The sequence below is a fragment of the Cuculus canorus genome, chromosome 9 (genome assembly GCF_017976375.1).
Source record: "Cuculus canorus isolate bCucCan1 chromosome 9, bCucCan1.pri, whole genome shotgun sequence".
Lineage (NCBI taxonomy): Eukaryota > Metazoa > Chordata > Aves > Cuculiformes > Cuculidae > Cuculus > Cuculus canorus.
In genome coordinates this window covers 5,492,873-5,513,500 of record NC_071409.1, presented here as the reverse complement: position 1 = coordinate 5,513,500, position 20,628 = coordinate 5,492,873, and positions in this window count along the sequence as shown.

Here is a 20,628-nt window from a genome sequence, read left to right as displayed (position 1 = left end):
AAGGTAAGGATTTAGAGTATAATACCACAAGTGTTCCAAGAAATGACACTGAGACCCTGTCAGGTAATGAAACTCAGAAAAATTCTCAGCACATAAAAATTGCTTTCACAAACATCCAAGCTCACTAAATAAAATAAAAATCTGAAATGAAACGGGACACTCTGGAATTACCTTGAGAGCTGCAATCTTCAATTCTGTCAGACAGCTAGAAAAGCAAATCCCAGAAACATGATCTGTGTGTGGAAACTGTCCCATCTGCAAAGACTGTCAGCAGGAGGGTCCCCAAAAGAGGCAACATGAGTCTTTTTCTCTCAAACACCTTGCATTATTCCTACATATGAGCTAAAAGCCAAAGAAAGCCATATAGCATACATCAAGCAGGAAATGCGGCTAAGGGGATCTCCAGGCACAATGAATCTTCCAAAAAGACAGTAGGGCTTCATTACGATGGTATCAAAGCTGGACATATAGCATTCCAGAAGAAGTCAGAGTCTTCATCTCCATTTAACTAAAGCACTACGCTGTTGCTTGCACTATGATGAGTTCAGCTCAGTTGTGTCTATGTCCAGTTTTTGACTGGTACATATTTTGACTAGTACATCTCTTTTCTCCTTTCCTTCTACAGCAACAATTTTTCTACCACCCAGAGTGACTGTAAGTGGGTTTTATTTATGTTGGGCAAATTTCTGTGCAGAAAGCACACGTAACTTTTTTTAACAGCTTAAGGACTTTCCACAGTTTTCCAGTAGGCTAAAAATGTGACATCTAATTTGCCTGTGATCTTCTACAAACATTTAAAGAGATGTGAAAAGAGTACAGATACTCTGGAAAATCAGAACCAAGGCATATACACTGTTTTGCTGATATAAATTTAGTACACAAAGCGTAGGAAAATAGCTGAGATTCACACCTGCTAATGAAAACTTTTTTGGTAAATACCTAAACTTGAGGACTCTTGAGCTGTTCATATAATACTAGTTCAAGAATCTGTATTGTCCTAAAATTAAGCAATCATGATAGCATTTGGCAAAAAATACCATATCCTTTCCAACAAATATAGAAGTATTTAGCTTAGATGGCTGCCCCATCCCTGGAGGTGTTCAAGGCCAGGTTGGATGAGGCTTTGAGCAACCGGATCCATTGGGATGTGTCCCTGCGCATGGCAGGGGAGTTAGAACTGGACAGGCTTTAAGGTCCATTCCAACTCAAACCATATTATGATTCTATGAAAGTTGGTCCCAATGCTTGTATTATCCCTACAAGTAGTGAAATAATTGTAGAAAACCTGCATAAAGTTAAAGTGACCCCTTGAGCTTACGTTACAGGGAACACCGTGATAGTGAATATCGCTGGGTTTCACTTTTCTCATGATGAGGAAAACATTGTTTGATCTAATTTCAGAATTAAAGTGTAGAATAATTGCAGTAAAAGAATAACTTAATCCATTATTATTACATGTTCCAATGGTTTTAAAAGAGCATGGGCTTAAATCTGGTCTGTTTTGTATCGGCCATAATAGCTACACTACAGACTGCTTCAACTGATAGTATGGTGTTGATGTTCTCTCAGTACGACTCTAGAGTTACGTCACTGACTTCTATAGGATTACTACTATATATGCTTGTAATAAGATGAGACATAGGTGTGGTGGATTTGTAAGAAAAGTTTCATCCTGCATATACATAATTCTCCACCTAAATGCACAGTATTCACTGTAAGAGTTAAAAAACACTATATAGATGTCCTTTAGAGGTAATATCTCCTTCCTATCACGTTTTTGCAACAAGAAGCTGCTTGACTTGCATTTAGATATTATCTTCAATACATATGCCTGTAAAAATTTTAACAATTTCACACATCAGGCCATGAATTAATGTTGTCTGGAGCATGGATTTTTGGAACAGGCATGAATTATGGAATCAAAATACTGAATATAAAAGCTTTCGCAGAGAGGAAAGATTCCTGTGCATTTACCATAGCTGTTTTTTTTAACTTAGGTCTATCTATCACTTTCAAGACAACTGCAATGAGCAGATGTAGTTCATGGTGTTAACAGTTTTAATGGCACCAATTATCTAAAATTTCCCAAGTCATCAAAACTTTTGAAAATGATAATGCTTCATCTTTCTTTGCTTTCTATTATGTTAAAGAAACTTCATAGGCATTTCAGAAAGTGCCTTTACACAATACAGTATTCCTGTCCATGGACTGAGATACAGATATTTCAGTCTGGCTGCATAACTGTGATTATTATCTCCTGGTTTATGCTGTACAACATTTTATCTTGACCAGACATTCTGAGAAGTCCCTTTAGTCTATCAACAGTATTTTCAAACCATAAAAATCATTCCCACTTTTTCAGACCAAGCTCCATGCAGCCCATAATGTCTTCAAGTCTCCCATAACACATAAGCAAGTTAAAGCATAGGATTAAAATGTGTATAGACTATATTCCCCCAGTTTCAGCAGCAAACAGTTGGACTTTCTAAGCTGGACACCATCTTTGGAATACTTGTTTAAAGACCTAAGGATGAATCAATTCCTTAGTTACATATTATGGCTTTAGCATTAATATCATCACTATAATTTAAGTTTTTCTATTAATTTTGACCTGGAGTCAAGAGATTATCTGAAAATCTATGCTTTCATAAGAGTAATTATATGACGCATTCACACAGCCTACCTTTAGTTTAACAAAGTGAGTCTCAGTTTTCTCCCTCTGTACACAACAGAAAGTGAAAAACACCTTCAGAGATAGACTTGGAACAGTAAGTTTAGCTTCTCCTCTGAGTCCTGCTGTGGGATTAGCCTTCGTAGTTTGCCTGGAGATAAGTAGTAATAGTGTGCAAGAATGCCCTTCTGAAGAATCCTCTTTTCCACAATTCTCTCTCCCAAAAAAAAAAATAAAACCAGAAGGTAAACCCTCTTTGTCAAGAAATGCCCAATACTTTTCAGATCAGTTTCATAAGTTTTTCCTGATTGTATGGGGCTGACAATACAAGCTCCAATGATTTATTCTGCTTGCATATCTATCTCAGACTTTACTTTCTCTCGTTCTGATTTTAGTTCTTGTTGTGAATGACTGATAAAATGTAAATGTGTGCAACAAATGCCTATAAATAAAATCCACAATTTTATCATCTCACTGCTAAGTACTTTGAGGTGCAGGATTGGATCACTCCAGGACAACAGCCTTTATAATGAATATTCCCAGAGATTAAGAGTATTGATTTATACCCAAAAGAACTCACCCTGAAACAAAGTATTATGTTCAAAGCATGTTGAGCAAATGTTTTTAATGGAGCTTTGAGCAGCCTGCTCTACTGGGAGGCGCCCCGTCCATGGCACGGGGGTTGGACCTGGGTGATCTCTAAGGTCCCTTCCAACGCAAACCATTCTATGATTCTCTGATTTAGGAATAAGTATTTTTCTTTGGTGGCAAGTACATACTGCTGTGCAAAAAACTTTAAGTTTGAAATTAAGAGTCAGCTAAGAAGCTTATGAAGTGTAGCTTCCTTTTCTAATGAAAAAGCTATGAAACACACTGCCCCCCAAATTCCTCACAGAAGTCCTGGAAATAATTGGGAGTTTTTTTTGTGAAACAGGAAATTTCAGAGAATTTTAGAGTTTTAAGGGGGCCTTTTTTCTTTCATCCTTTTTCTCAAAGACACACTAGATATATAGAAAAGACATTAGAATCCCCTGTTGGGAAACTCACCCTGTCAAACCCTCATCACCTGTGCAATAGTTTCTTGACGTGTATCACCAGACACGTTAAACAGCTGCAAAAGATTGTGGAATTTCAATCACTAAAAAAAAATAAAAATAAAAATCATTTCATCTTTAACTGCGGAGAGTAAGGAGGTAACAAAAGATATCATTACTACCAATTTTTCCGATAGATTGTGGCTAAAGGAGCAAGCAGAGAGAGATCACTTGCAGAATTAATGGATGTACATGGAGTTGGTAAATTATGTCTTTCCCCTTTGTTGTGTCCTATGAAGTTCCAGGGGAGATTACACGTCTTCTCTACAGGTGGGTCTCGTCACAGCCAAAAGCATCGAGCCAAAGTACTATGTGGTGGGCAAATTAAGACAACGATGGTAATCTGCTCAGTAATAACACTAGAGGCAGACAGAGGAGAATTACCAGCTTCCCAGAAAATTGTTTCTTTCACTCTCCTGTCACCATTTTTTTCCAGCCTTGCCAACAAGGATTTCACACCTTCAGTGAAACATATCCTGCTTTTTAGAATTATGAATATCAGCCTCCCTACAGTTATGAAATGCCATTCCCAACAGTCCTGAAAAAAATATAAATCACAATTCTAATATTCTCATGTTCACATTTGACTAATGTTCTGTGCACTGTAATATTCCATGCTCATGAGGAGATTGCATAGAACAGACTCTTCCCACAACCATTGTAAACCTGGAGCACCTGAAACGCATTTGCTGTAGTCAGTCCAGATTTACACTCTAGTCAGCGTGGCTGCATTCATCTAGGACTAAACCTGAACTGTCTTATTAAAAGAAAATACACTTACGCTGGAAAAGTCAAGTCTATCACCCAGGTGCTAAGGGAGTGAGATGAACAGGAGCATTCCTGAGAAATATTCCATATTAAACTGGATTCGCCACTTGATCCCTGCAGCGAGACCCTCCTGAAACAACCAGTTTATTATGATTCACATATTAACCAATTCAACAGTATTTATATACAACAGGGTATTTCTTTAAGCCCACAGCACTTTGTCTTTGGCGTGGGATTCACAGTAAACAGAGAAAATAAGTTGCTAAGAGAGTAATTTCTCAGCTATTTAGCTGCCAAATATTTGGTGCTCAAGGGCTAACTTCAAACTACTGACAGGCTTCTTTCCCCACAGAACTACAGCTCTGTGGAATGTGATAAAATATTAATGTGGGTAAAAACTCCACTGGCAAACCTCCGTGGGAAAAAAAGTATTGGAACTGTAAGACTGAGTTCTCTGATTTCAACTCTGATTTTTACATCTTCACTTTTGTTGTCAGTACCTTGTCCTGTGCATGTAAGCTGCTCCATGTTTTAATAGCACACTATTCCTGAAGTTTTAGGCACTAAAACCCAACAACTCCCACATCCTGAGAAAAGAAAGTGGAACAAAAGATGACTTCTAAGAATAGAAATTCAATTAATTCTAGTTATTTTTCTGGTACACAACATCACTCACAACGAGGAGCCAAGCATTATTAGGCTTTGAAATACTTCCATACACTCTCCCTTTCTGAGGCCGGTGAGCGTAACCAAAGCTGACATATGGTCCTATAACTACGTAGAAGTCCTACAACTTCTGAGCTGTGTACAAAATTTACATCAAATATCAATAGATTTACTTCTCTCAGTTATCACTATCAGATCCCCTTAGAAGTGGCCTACGGACCACTGTGGTCCATAAAACAAGTTAAAAACATCTTATCTGAAGTTATGGGTGATTTTATTTTTCACTGGGTAGCTGATAACTAGTTTTCTCCAGCGCCTAAATTATTTCTAGCGTTGAACTCTAGTGTCCAGTTTCTGGCCCAGAATACCAAAACACATGTTCAGAGCTGCCATGAGCAGATACATTTTCTTGAACAAGAAGGCAGCCAATCAGTCCTGCAACTCTAACAATTTTCTTTATCCTAGTAGAAAAAAATCTAGTCAGTTAGTACAGACCAGTTCCTAGTTCTTCTAGTTGTCATTCCTAGAAGTTGTATAAACACATGAACAAGCAATGAAGAAAATTAAGTCCCATCTCTGACACAGATGAGATCTTGGAAAACAGAGACCACTAAGAAACATCCCTAGTTTGTTTTTCTTAAAAATAATTTTCTCCCTCATTTACTTGGCATCACATGCACCTAAGATACTTCATGGAAAGGCAGGGGGTGGTGTTTCTTTCTTCCATCTCCTTAATTACACATCATGTAGGGATGTAGGAATGTTCAGTCTTAGCAAAGGCTAGCGGTTACTCCTCCCTACCTTCCCGGGAAGCAGACATGCTCACTGTGCTAAGGATAGCAATCAGTAAATAAAAAAAACAAGCAAAGTCTTTATGAAACTGGAAACAATTGTGCTGCGTGAGGTTAAAGAGAAATCGTGAGCAGCAAGGTTTTCTTAAAATCTTCACTTAAGTCAATAGAACGTTCTACCCATTGAACACAAGTTAATTGAAAGAATCCTACTGTACAACTAGAAAGGCTCAACTCATTCCATATCAAAAGTAATGAACTTCAACAAATTCTGAAAAATATCCCATGTTTAATTGTAAAAGATGAGATTTTATAACACTTAAGAATTCCAATGTATTTTTTATGGTTAATAGAATGTTTTCCTTTCCCCCCATAATTTTCCTGTATTCATTTTTTAAGTATGTGTCAAACATTCAGCTTGTCAGATTTTATGACAATAAATAGCATGCAATAACCACACAGCACTCAAATTTCATCGAATCTTGGCCAACAGAACTAAAAACATCTAAACAAAGGAAACATCAAGGGACAGATCGTAAGCAGAAGCTACTTGGTATAACCTTTGAAAACAACAGTGCACTACTAATTCGTACCATATGAGAATCCACAAGGAAGGAGAAACAGTGGTGGGAATTTAAATATATAGACAAGCCACAAAACTGCATAAAGTTTTGTGTGTCCTCATGGAATCCTTTGGAAAACGTGAGAAGGTGCTGATCTTCCCATCTATGTTTTCTCAGATCCAGAGCTTGGGTGATACACACACATAAATGCATCAGCGTACCATCATTATAGACATAGATACAGCTTTTTAAGACTTCAACATGCTGGGGCTTTATTAGTAAAATATGAAATATTGAAGCCAACATGATATGAAAATTCACAAAAACTCCCTGAAATTATTTATGTCAATAGTAAAATAGAAAAAAATGCTCTTAAGCTTCTTTTGCCAATGTTATTTTCAGCAGTGAGTACAATTCAGCTGTTTATCTTGGTTGCCTTCAGCGCATCAGTGGGAAATATAATACAGTAAGTGCATGTGAAAGTTTTCTGTAAGTATTCATGTCTATAAAAATAAAATTCAGATTTTTGTAGATCTCCCAGGAAACTAGTTTCTAGTTATCTTGTTTGTCTATGTCCTTTAATAATACTCAGCTGTTCTGGGATGCACTTCAGGCCAGTATGGGAGCACTTTCTACAGGCCTTTCTTTCAGTGGAGCGGTGGCTACACCAGCTCGTTGTGATAAAGAATCCCTTCTCCCATTCTCATGAACCTCTCTACATGTTGGTTATTTCTAGTGTTCGTCTTACAAAGCTCTGTCTCCATCAATGATACTGAGAACAGCACAGACAACGCTATTGACTGTATCTGTACTCTACTGCAAAATTCTGTTTTAAGTTTTCACTTGGGACTGAAGGGTCCAAAGGTCTTATTAAAAGTTAATGGTATTTGTGAGTTCAATTCCTACAGGCTGAGATTTATGAAAGCACCAAGCCACAAAAAAATATCTATTTAAGAAACTAAACACAAAGGGGTTTGTGCTTTTCTAGATCAAAAAAATGCAAAGACATAAAAATTTGAGGAGAATAGGGCAGAATTATTACTTGAATAGGTGTCACCATGATGAATCTTTATTCACTTATTTGCATCCTGTTACTGGAAAAACTGTATGTTAACTCTCCCTCTAGCATTTTGTCTAAGAAAATTTTAAATGGGTGTGGACAGTTGTCCAGAAAATAAAGTAGTAAAGTAAGATTAAGGGAGGAAAATAATCTCAGAATATCTCAAGATGTTGCTGATGCAAAGACCTTTCTGTCTATTGGTAATGAGCCCAAGGTTGCTGAATGCCCTCAGAACCTGTTGGTCAAATGCTCATATGTTCTTAAGAGATTTATACTGTTCTGGTGACAAGAAAAGGGTTTAAAAATACACCAGAGAAAGATAACTGTCAGGACGTTTACTTTATATCCTTTCAAAGTTACATAACGTAGAATTTTCTCTTAGTTTCCCAAAATATCCTTAATTCACAACCTGGCAGACTCGGTTGTCAGTGGAACAATTGTGGATTCTTCTTCACAAACATGAACACATACATACTTTCCTAAATATTTCTTGCCACAATAACACTATCTAGAGTGCGAAATCATCTCTAACATGCTGAGATGCACCACATAACCAGAGCACTAACCTCAAACAGAAGATCTTATAGGTTCTATTTCTGGTTTCAAACTTGATAAAGCTTCAGACTCATTAGAACAAAATACAGTTGAAAGACTTTGGTAGAGATCTACTTAGAGTTCCTACTCAAGAACCTAAATCTCACCACAGTTGCCTATCTGTACCGGTGAAGTATAGAGGAAGCAGAAGACGCAATGAGATGCTTTCTGTTTTCACGCTGCATGAATTGGGTGAGACATTCCTTTTTAATAACAGAATCTAATTTTATTTTATTTTTTACCCCCTTTCTTACAAAAGATGTTTCTTTTTATAACATATCCTAAGATAAACTTTCCTACTCAAAGGCTATTTCACTCTTTCTTCAGAGCATCTTCTCAGAAAGGATAAAACCACAAAAGACGACATGCAAAAGTAGCTTCAGTAAACTCAATGAATGAAAATAAATGTTCACTTAGAATCAATACCAAGATGGAGGACGAACGCTCAAAACCAGCAGGAAAGATAACAGCTGAATGAAAGAAAGAATTCAGCCAGAAAGTTTCCACAAATGGCACTGAAGAATAATTTTTTCGCATCCTACAACTCTATATTCAATAGCTCTAGCAAATATTTGTTGCAGACTATAACACACAATTCAGTTAATCGCATTTTTTCAGGAAAGTCTTATCAAAGATGCAGACCTCACCGATAATCTGTTGCATTTATCACATAACACAAACAAAAATACAATACTTACAAGAAATTTCCAATAATTTAAATATATATATACACACAGACGTAAAAAAAGCTGGGAATCTTGGCTAGATTGAAGAAAGCACTATAGTTATCACATAGGTCATTCAGCAACATCAAGATCACTCATTCCTGCTGTCAGCTTTGCAAAACTCACACTACAGGTTAAGACCAAGTAATTTATCAAAGAACTGCTTATCAGAAAATCATTATGATGAGGTCGGAAACATCTCTGCAAACCATCATTATCACTTAATGCATCAGTCAGCAACGTGAATACTGTCTGAAGTACCAAACACTGATGCCGTGGTGTGGCAGAGGCTACAACTAGCAGGCTGTGGGGGAAGCTCTGAGCATTCAGCTACTTCCTTCTCGTCCCCAAAGAGTTATGTACCTCTATATTCCCAAGCATTCAGGAGAACCATTGCTCATAACAGATATACCTTATAATTGATGTAAATCTGAAACAACACAGAAAATGGAAATAGAAGCTAAAACGATCAGGTTCAACATTTGTAATGGAGAGTTAGAAGCAAATTACAAGAATTAATGTTTAATCCCATATTCTTCTACTGTGGCATTAACCAGTGAATGGCTGGCTGGGAGTAAGAAATTGCTTCTGCCCATCACTCACTGCTGCTGCTTTTGAAGAAAAACTTGAACTTTTCCTTTTCTGGAAAGATTTGCAGACCCAGTCAGGCCAATAATTCCTCCTACTCTTACTTAGACACTTGACATGGCAATTGCTGCAGCTGCCCAGATACGAAATGATTTAAGTGTTAATCACCAGAGTGGATGCAGGTAACAACCACCTCGCTTGGTGATATAAAGGGCTGCTGTGTTACTGTAGTCGGATTGTTTCAAGTAACAGAAATTCACGGCACTTTACTTAAATGTCATTAAGAAAGTCATGGAACACCGGAATGAAATGTTCACGAGGGACCACAGATAAACAGCTTTGAATAAAAGGGTCAATATAATCTTTACAGAGATATTACATAAGAAATACAAGCACACACACTTCATCCTTCGGTTGGAAAAAGAGATGAAATACATTTTAAAAGGAACAAACGCCATCAAGTTTACCTACCCAATTTTCTGTACGTGAATTTCTCATAGGAGTTTAGTAAGAAGGTAAACACAATTTCCTTCATTTTTACTGATGGAGGAACAGCAGACAATATGATTTGTCAAATAACACACAAGGTCTCAAGAGAGCCTGGAACAAAAATTAGTGGGGCTTTCTGGTCTTCTTCAAATTAATAGGAATCTTATGCACTTAAACAGGTCCAGAATTTCCCCAAGAACATCTGAATCTCATATTCAGGACACTACGCTTTCATAACATTCCACAAGATAATCTTCCAGTGAGCTGCTAGCCATATGTAACCAACTATGCAAAGAAGATTAAGAATTGAATTAATATTCAAGTTTTAGTCACACAAGCAGTCACTACTACCATGTAATAGCAGCAACACAAAGGGTGAGAGGGAGCACAGCTGTAACTGGCAAACAAAAGACAAACACTGTCTGTCTTATTCATAAGTAGATTATTAGAAAATAAACCACTTAAACACCCAGAGACTGCTTTGTGAACTCAGGCTTTTATTTACATAAATGCTAGATGCTTGCTATTTGAATTCTTTTCATTTGGAATATTTGAACCTGAGGGCGTCTAGCATGAAGGGCAAAACATTGGGACAGATGTACTCTGAGGCTCTGCTTTTGAATCCATATATCACCTACTGATTGGGGATTCACCAATTGTTTAGGTAAATCTGACAGAATGAAAGTTGTAAAAGGGAAGTACCGCACAGTTCAGTGTCACACACTAATGGTGATCTCTGTCATACGAAAACCTCAGAGTAAAACATTGCTTTGGTCTGTCCAACAAAATGATGGAATCTGAGGTAGTCTACAAAGGAAAAATACCTTGCAGTCAACAAAAAGAACCTTAATTTTAAAGCCAATTTAACACAGAACAGTATCAGCCTTAATATTTGATGCAGTGAACAATATCTGACCTTAATTGAGGTGGTTTAGAATTGCCTTTTACGTGTGTACAGAAGAGGTTGTAACCTGACCACATCAAATACTCTCCTCAGCAGAAACATAACCAAGGACCTTGCTTCAGAGAATGTCACTGTATTTGGCCTGGAGCTGCAGGTTAGTGATTCTGAGAATGGAAAAGAAAGCAGTGGTACAATCCTTGCTGACTTACAAGAAAAGTCATGGAAAAAGAAATAGATCATAACTAGAAATGAAAATTAGTTTTATTTCTGTAGGCGCTGTCAAAGAAAAGAAGAAATACTTTATCAATATTTTCACTGGAGCAGAGAAACATTTCTCTCCATCAAATGAAAGGGATGCCAAGCTGTCTCATGGAAGGTGTTTGGTCAATCCCATTCACACAGAGCAACATTAAAGAGCTTAGAAAGCGTGGGGAAAATTAAAAGCAACAATCTCTGTCCCAATCACCTCCCCAACCTCCTTCAACAGCTTTTACAGTTTCCTGTGTAATCGCTGTTCAGACACAGCCACACAAGCACCAGCAAAAGAAAGGATGGGAGCTGAAACACTTTGTTCTAGGAGTTGAAAAAAATCTCTTGGTAGTTGTGGATGCCTCAGCCTCCAGATTGAGATGAAGCGCAGACAATGTCTTAGGCTCAGTAATGCTGCTGTTACCTCAAGTGAGATATGACACATAACTGAAAAGACTGAAGAAACCTAACTCCAGCCGTGGGAAATGAAAGGATTTTAGTTTTCTTTCCAGCTCCTTGATTTCATTTTTTCTTTCAAAGATTTTTATCATAAAAGAAATTCTGTGATCCTGCCAAAAGCCTTTTCTTGCCAGTAGGAAAGTTTCAAACATCCACGAACATCTATTAGTGCAAATTCTGCACACCTCCTTTCTGTTCTTCCAAAGCCACAGAAATTAATTTCTTATAAATTTGGAGGGATTGAATTTGTAAGTTTATGAATTTGGATTTTTACCTCACCATATTATGATGGACATCTTTTTTATGATGTATAATACAGCCATTTCAGATACAAAGGCTCATCTTACTTTACGTAGCAGCAACGGATAGGAATGCGCATCTTCTTTACTTCACACAGAATTTTGGCTCTCTGCGTGCAGAAACTGAAAGAGTGATAAAATACTTTTTACAAATGTGTACTACCTGTAAATAAGAGTGATGTGTAAGGAATTGGTGATGATGATTCTCATTAGAGGTAAAGGTACAAGGATCAAGAACAGCTGTTTTATGCAGGAATTAGAGTGAATGATCTTGCATAACAAAGATGTATTTGTGATTTTGTTGAGCTTGACTCCTATGAACATACAGTGGTCATGTTTACAAAGAATGGAACACGAACTCCTTCAGAATAATAAAAGAAAAAAGTATTAAAAAAAGATAACTTAGTGATAGGAGCACAGATTCCGCTCTAACAAATGGGAAATACACAAAAAATTGCTTGCATACAAAATGACTGCAGATGAGGGAAACCATGTAGGCTCTTTCTCTTTTAAAGACTAAATTGTTACTCGCAACCCTCACTATGTCACTACTTTGAGCAGCTGATTTTTTCTTTTGCATTCACACTCTCCGATTCTTTACAGGAAATATCAGTAATCGGAGGAAATAAAAAAATATTTGGAGACATTCATGTCAGTTTTTACAAATCACTGTTTCATACCACGTAAAGACACTTCAGGGAAATGACGATATCCTAAAAGCCTTTCTGTAAAGAAACTAAGTTTTTATAAGTAAAGGCATTCAGTTATTACCTCTGCTTAACAGATACAAAAAATCAATGGAATGAAACATTAGGCACAATGTTCTCATGTATTTAGGCCTCAATTTATGCAGTATCCATTAACTTCATGGAGAAGACTAGGTCTGCAACTAACAATGGAAATACTCTCATGTATTTTATTACCCAGTCTGGGAAGTATTTGCTAGGTCAGACTCTGCCAGTAATATCATGTGATAAACACACGTTATATAGATAGGACTTCGGTCAAAGTTAATTGTTATTGAAGATGAGGAGTAAAAGTAAAGGAGATTTAGAAGAAAAATAACTCATCCTTTCAATGGGGTAGGATTAGAGAGGTGTTCTAGCTTTTCATTCACCATCTCGGCACTTCCATTTCCAGCGGCCAACTCCAGCCTGATCAAAGGCACACAGAGGCTCCCTCAATCGTATTCAATCTTTTTAAATCGGAGTTCAGACAAGCATCTATGAATGCACAGTAAAAAAAAAAAGGAGCAGTCACCTCCTTTTCACTTAATTAGGCCATGATTATTCAGCCTTTACACAAGAAAAAAATCTTTTTGCAGCAAAGCAAGTTTTCCTTCTATTAACCACCCCCGTTCCTTCATGGTAGAGCATTCAAGTTGTATGTAAATTGATTGTGTTCCTCGATGTCACAAGCTATCACAGAGACGGGAAAGTTGGCAGGATTAAAAGATGCCTGTGATTAAACCATCGAGAATAATTTATAAGACTACTACATCAATCTTCATACTTAGAAGAGGAATGTCTGCCCCTGTATGTCTAAGGTTAGGAAACGTGTTATTGAATGCTTGCCCATTATACGGGTTTATGCTTTTTTCTGCAGCATCAGAAGATAAAGCAGATAGATCACGAGCTTGATGAAAGAAAGCGGTCTGCATTTTCTTTTAGGATTGGGTCAAGAATCATTTTGCTTTTTAACCTACTATTTCAGAGTTGAAAAGACAGCTCTCCTTTCCCTTGTTCTCTCAGCCTGTTCTCTCAGCTTTTTGATTCAAAATAAGGAACACTTTCAGGCAGCATTTTCACACTGGCACAATTCTCAGACGCTTTGGGGTAGGGTGAGGGGAGTTAATCTAACCTTAGAAATTAATAAAGGAAGTCTGCAACCAGTCACTTCCAACAGAAATGTAACCTTGGCAATGTTGAAAATAATGGATTATCAGAGAGCATGCTGAAAGTCGGTCTATGAAGATAGTCTGACACAAAACTTTTTATATTACTGTATTTTTTAAGATGAGTCAAAGCTTATTAAAGTAAATAGAAAGATTCACATTGATTTTGGGAGACTTTGAATCATTCCTAAAATTGCTCTTTCATTACACTTTCATCCAACACAGTAAAACAAATCCTACAAATCAATGTATTTCTATAAACACAGCAGTACAAGTATGGATTATAAAAAGTCATAACACCGATAACCAGGATGTGCACATAAGCAACAAAAAATATTACTTCTTCCTCGGGTTAATTATCTTTGCACAGTTCAAAAAGGTAATCGCCTTAAATTATATCGGTCCTGCCAATGCTTTCTCGAGTAATTCTGGCTTTTTAAGGTAGGAAATTTATGGATAGCAATTAATGTATGAAATAGTTGCAGCAAAATTAAATCTACCCAACATTTTCCACTTCCTCCAAAAACACAACACTTCACACACCATTTACTACAAGAATATTTTGTCAAAATTGAAAATAAGATGTTTTCCCACCTATCTCTGCAAAAGTTCTGCATAGAACTATTTGAAAATGGAAATGATCAGTGCTTGGGCTTCAATACACTTTTGGGGGTGCTTGTCGTATGCCTCGGGTCAGGCGAGCTCTGATTAAGCTACTTGTGGGCTGAGTTGTCTCAAGGTTATTGCGAAGATAAGGAGATGCACCTTCATGCATCTTTTTTTGATGGAAAGGGTTTTTGTAAACACTTCTTGTCACCTGCAAGTTAGAGATTCTTGTGTCGGGATTTTTGTAATTTTATTTCTTAAACGTTAAAATGACTTGTTGAAAATGGAATACTTCCCTAGTGGGGGACAATAAACAAACTTGGAGATCTAAATGCAAAATACGAGTGGGCAAAGGGGAGTGGGCATCCAGGGAATTTTGAAAATAAAGGCTGTGTTTAATTTGCAAGTGTAATATCCTTAGGAATTTCAGCAATCCATTAGATCAAAGCAGAGCATTTCACCTCCTATATAAGCAGTCAGAGAGCTGTCCCTCTTCTTGGATGCCCTCTTCTATTTTAACAATATCATCTGGTGCTTACCTTTTCTACCAACTGTGGCTCTGCCTGCAGAACAAAAATCAAACTGCCATCTCAGATCATCCAAGAAAGAAACCATTGGCAGGAAGTTCTGATGTCCTTGAACTGCTGAAACAGTATAGAAATAAACACTACCCAAATTGCAGCTATTACATGAAAACCTGTTATAAGAAATTGTCCTCTAAAGCCAAGACTCAGTAGGTCTTGATGCTCGGGGTACAAGACCTATCCTGAAATGTAATCAAAATCATAGTACAAAAATAAAAAAGTAGGCAACCACAACAAGCTGAACTAGAGAAACATTAATAAAATATCACTTTGTTAACAATCATATCATGCAGAGCTTTGATCATCATATTGCAGTGGCTTTTTTCTAACAGTTCCTTCATTAACGTCAATGTTATTGCAGAATGAAAAAAGAGTTTCATTTACATTGACTTTTAAACTGGCATTTGAAGCGTGTTGGAGTTTGGTTTTTAAAAATTGCTTTTCACAGCCTCACAGACCACTCTCCCCCACCCCACCCCCCGAGGGGCTCTCAAACCATGTCTAAAACCCACATACAAATTCCAGAAGCAATTTCCCCAAACCGGTTTTGGGATGGCAAAGCCGAAACTCCTAAGACTCCACATAGTAACAGCCAAAGTTAGCTATGCATTTGACTTAATTAACTATTCAATGATGCAGTCTGGTCTTTTCCATGATAATTGTTCAAATATACTCACAATTGTTTCAGTTAGCACTCAGGTGCATGTTTCCTTAACTTGATAAGAATCCACATGGAGAGACAAAATGTGTTACTCTGTTAAACTAAAGTGTTGGGTACTACAAGAACTCATTATTCCTGGAAACAATTTTTTGTACTTTACTGATATTGAAAACACTGAGATAAAGCAGCTCTGCAAGTAATGTTTATTTCACCCCATCTTTGTCATCCAGAGGTAAACTCAAGTTTAACAATAAGAACGAGAATACCTCAATAAGTTTGTTGCATGTTGTGATAGTATTTCAATACACTGTAATGAGTCACTGTTTGTTCAGATGCGGACTCTTGGAGGAATAAATGGAATCAACTTCTAGTAGTCTCTGTCTCTTGACGGGACTATAGAAGTCACAGTTCACTTCGCACTGTAAATGTCTAATCTACATTTGGGAGATTCTCTTCCGTAGAACTCCTTCTCAGCTAAGATTCCAAAGAGGAAATTTCAAGGTTTTGGCATTATCAGACCACGTCCTGCTTCAGCAATGCTATTTCTTCAGCAATTCCTACAATACTTCAAAATGAATTTAGAATTTCACCCTGTGGAAACTCTCAGTGTTCAAATATTTGAAGTGCCACAAAACAGCACCCTTTGAAAAAATGAAATACAGCGTTTAAAGTCAATAATACAGGATGGTAAAGCAAAATCTACATCTACACATAAAAACAGCAAGTTCCCTCCCTGGACAGCATGGAAAATTTTAACTAGCACCAGGCAGCGTGAGTTCATTACCATCTGTTTGGTCTTTGTTTTGTTTCAAGGTCCAGCCACACCGTTCTCACATAAACCGCCGTGATCCAGCCAGCAACGATCTGCTGCGTGGCACAGCACCTCCTAGTCCTTCATATGGATTCATTCCAACCCCCTCGCACGCAAACACAGGTCACCACATCCAGTCATGTCATTACTCCTCACGCTGTGGAAAGAAATAAACTCTCAGCTGTTTCTGTGTAACTCAAAAAGTCATTATCTTTAATTACACAGATCTCAGGGATGCCTTTTTGAGCAGATCTGATGTTTTCAAGTAGGAAATCTACAGATAGCAATTAATGCTCTAAGAAAGAGTTGCAACAAGAGTTAGCCCTTTTCTGTAATATGAAAGCAACAGTGGGGAAGTGAGTCACACAATCTTTCTTTCAAAGAATAACCGCTTTTTCTACCCCCATACACAATATCTTGTTATTCTCTAATCACTCTCTCCCTCTGCCTGATGCAGTTTCCTAAGGATTGTATTGTTGTACCTGTTCCATGAAAAAAACTACTAAGAGAAAGAAGTTTCTTTGGTATTTATTGTAAAAATTGCTCCCATAAATGCATTATATTTTTATTAATTCTTGCTAACTCCCAAAAGCGAGACAATCAGCACAAGCTCTTGTGACTCCTACCCATTAAGATCCTTTACTTGGTAAATTGATTGTGAAGATCTCTTAGCATACCTCATTCATGTGAGTAAATTTATTTCCTTTACACATTTATATCCTAGTTCAAAAGGAATTTCATAATATATAGCCCTGACACAAGCAGAAGAAAGGGTAGTCATTCAACTTTATAGCTAAACCATGAAGCTGGTATGCAGGAAATTATTCTTAAACAGGACTATTTTTGGACTATGCTTGTGTTTAAGCAGATTTAACTGCATATAAAAGTAAAATGATAAATATTGAGACTAAGAAGAAAGAAAAAAAATGAAAAGAATTAAAAAACAGAGTAAACAGTAGTAATTGCAGCTGTGTTCAGAAATACTCTCTGTAAAAATGAATTACAAAGTTGACCGTGAAAAATGAAGAATCATAAACGCAGTAACTGAGCAGGTGTTGCAAATTTAATTAGGAAATATTCTAAATGCTTCCATAAAAATGTAATAGTCTATTGTATGTAAGAAGAAAAAAATGCTTTTTCATAGGGAGCTGTATTTATGCCACATAATTATTGGCCAGCACCGCAGTCCTCTCAGACCGGTTTTCAGAACCAAGATTATAATGACCAGCAAAACTGAGGAGTTCCTTCTCCACTGTATTTAAAAGATTTCACATAAGATAGCTAAAGGAAATTAGAAAGCATGGTATTTTCACAAAACATACTTTCAATTACCTTTGTAGCTAAATAATGTTACAGCCGCATTCACTTTTACAAGGTTATTACTTGAGCTAAGCAAAATGAACAGAGTTTTGGAACTTAATTGGAAGTAGAAAATTGGAAGGTTCCACACAACACTTGCTGAATAAGTGGAAATACATAGAAAGAAGGGCACAGCTGTTTTCTGCAAGCCATTGTAATGACAGACACTGCTTGTAAAGTATGTGGAAGATTCACTGTTCTCGGAACAAGAGACCAATGCCACGCACACTTTACAATCCTACCCAAAATGCAATGCTAAAGCAGAGTTCCCACAAAGGACTATTAATACGGTTTGATTAAAGTCAACCAGTAAAAACAAAGGTTAAAAGATGCTCTTTATCTAAATTTAAGATGAAAGTTTAAGTACTTTTTGATTGTTGAAGTTGCTCTTCGGGGTATTGACATGCCTCATTTTAGCCAGGTTTTAAAAAATCATAAACCTTGTTGCCGTGTGTTCTGTTTCATACTTTATTGCAGTTATATACCAGGAGTCCCCTGTGTGCAATGCACACTGCATTCCATATTCTGCACCGAAAGGACAACAAAAGGAAACTGAAGTCTGGCTTATTTGGTTAGATGAGGCTGTGAATGAAAGTAGACAGAAGAAGAGAGAAGAACAATGAGAATCAAGAGGTGCTTAAGTTATACCTTGATGTGGACTAAAGATGCGAATTTAGGCAAGACTTTATATGGTTCAAAAGAGCTATAGGACTATTATGTTGGCCATGGCAGAAGCCGTCCGCCTTTTTATTAAAGTCACAGAACCACAAAGACTGTTCAGCGTTGAACATGAAACTTATTTGAAGTTAAGTTAGAACAAACTTTCTAGAGACAAAAAGAAGAGAGGTTTTAAAAGGTTCTACTGAACTAGTACATCCCTTTCCTCTTGAATTGTTTCCTAATCCAGTGATCTGTAGCAATTTTCTGGCTGACAATAGACTCTGCACAACCCGCACTAAACCCTCTAAAACCAAGACTATCAGAACTGTGGGTCTACCTCATTGCTGTTCTCAGCAAAGCCCTGGTCTTGCTATTGGCCATTTTCCTCCCTCCTCTATAGTTCCTAGGAAAACCATCTCCCTTTCCCTCCAGAGGAGTCCAATTGATCCAGTTAACAGCACGAGCAGAAGGTGAATAGCCAGCCTACTCTTTACCTCTCAGCTACAGGCCGGCAAGGAAACATAACTCAATTGGCTCTCACACGTGCATGGACCTTCAAGAAGATACAAATTCAGAATGCATTCTCTGTCTGAACATGTAGTATACCATAACCAAAAGGCCTCCCTCTTCGTAAAGAAATGTTTTATGAAATTGAGGTCATGATACAGATTTAGAAATAGAATTTCCCGTTACAGATCTGTGTTAGCGGCAAACAATAAATCTGATGACTCAGGAAATCCTCTCCACACCTTTATAGAAGAAACCATGCTGACAATTTTCAAAGCTAGCTACAAAACCTGAGTATCTGTCCACATTTCCCAGAATCACAGAACAGTTGAGTTTGGAAGGGACTTCCAGAAATCACTTGGTACAGTCCTCCTGCTAATGCAGGGTCAGCTGCATACAGCAAGTTTCTCAGCCCCTTGTCCAGTTGTATTTTGAATACCTCCAAGGATGGAGACTTCACAGCCGTGGGAAATGTGTCCTATGTTCAACCACCGTTGCAGTAAAAACGTTGCTTTTTTCAGTTCAGACAGAATTTCCTGTGTTTCAGTTTGTGCCTGTTGCCTCTTGCCTTGTCACTGGGCACCAGTGAGAATAGTTTAGCTCTGTCTTCTACACACACTTCCATCAGATATCTATAAAAATTATGTGATCTCCCCCCTCTCCCCGAGCCATCTCTTTTCTGGGCTAAACCCCGCCAGCTATCTCAGCTTCTTCACGTGTGAGAGGCTTTCTAGTTCCTTGGATTTACAAAAGGACTTTTGGAAAAAGAGGGGGAGAAATCTGATTTGGAGACTATTCATTTTATTGTGATGCAAGTTAAAACATTCCGTGCTTTTCATCACAAGAACAGCTGTACAATATTTGCTGCCTCACTTTCATCAGTACTCCAATTAAAGACTGCATAGATCCTGGACTGGAATGTGTAGAAATAGAAACGCTAGTGATATAAAAGATTACCAATCCTTTTTAATTTATGCCTTCAAATACTTAACACAGAGTTATAATTGCAATTTTAATCATGCGTTCTGTGTGTGCATTGAATACAGAGGTCTTCACGTGTCAGCTGACACCCAGTAAAGCTGTAGGGGTTTTTCCACTTCAACGTATTCACGTTAACACGTAAAAAGAGGATCTGAAAAAAAATAGTAAGTGACAGCTTCAACTGTAACTGTCAAAAAGAAGCAAATATAAAATTCCAGCTTGCCGGTAATGGCAGGGTACTTTTTTTGTTTTGCCTTCAAACATTTCAAAATCAACCTGCTCAAGGTGGGTGGCAAAATACTATTTTATGCTCTATAGATAAATGCCACAAATGATGCTGCCGGATTAGCCAAGCAGGTCTTCTGAGAAGAGCTGGAAGCCAAAGTCCATAATGCTGGTCTTTTAAGATAGTTTTACTCAGGATGTTATGTCTTTTTTTATACTGTCACTTTTAGTACAAACAAGGTTTGCTTTACACTTTAATTTCTGTGTTTCATGAAATCTTATTTTGAATGTTTAAAACCTTCAAATGCCTATAAGTGTTCTGCACTTTCTGTTTCAATTTCAAACATATTTTCTTTTACTATAGTGTTGTGGCTGTTGTGTCACCATTATTTAAATAAAATGGAAGAAATCCCAAGGTAA